Raw genomic sequence first — 714 nt, 5'->3', positions numbered from 1 at the left:
GCTTGTGCTTCATCCAGCCCAGCGTTTCTCATGATGTACTCTGCATAGAAGTTAAATAAGCAGGGTGACAATACACAGCCTTGACGTACTCCTTTTCCTATTTGGAACCAGTCTGTCATTCCATGTCCAGTTCTAACTGTTGCTTCCTGATCTGCATATAGGTTTCTCAAGAGGCAGGTCAGGTGGTCTGGTATTCCCATCTCTTTCAGAATTTTCCAGTTTATTGTGATCCACACAGTCAAAGGCTTTGGCGTAGTCAGTAAAGCAGAAATAGATGTTTTTCTGGAACTCTCTTGCTTTTTTGACCATCCAGCAGATGTTGGCAATTTGATCTCTGGTTCCTCTGCCTTTTCTAAAACCAGCTTGAACATCTGGAAGTTCATGGTTCACGTATTGCTGAAGCCTGGCTTAGAGAATTTTGAGCATTACTTTACTAGCATGTGAGATGAGTGCAATTGTGTGGTATTGTGAGCATTCTTTGGCATTGCCTTTCTTTGGGATTGGAATGAAAACTGACCTTTTCCAGTCCTGTGGCCACTGCTGAGTTTTCCAAATTTGCTGGCATATTGTGTGCAGCACTTTCACAGCATCATCTTTCAGGATTTGAAATAGCTCGACTGGAATTTTATCACCTCCACTAGCTTTGTTCGTAGTGATGCTTTCTAAGGCCCACTTGACTTCACATTGCAGGATGTCTGGCTCTAGGTGAGTGAT

The sequence above is a fragment of the Bison bison genome, unplaced genomic scaffold, assembly GCF_000754665.1.
Source record: "Bison bison bison isolate TAMUID 2011002044 unplaced genomic scaffold, Bison_UMD1.0 scf7180017864519, whole genome shotgun sequence".
NCBI lineage: Eukaryota > Metazoa > Chordata > Mammalia > Artiodactyla > Bovidae > Bison > Bison bison.
Note: the sequence above shows the minus strand (reverse complement) of the source record.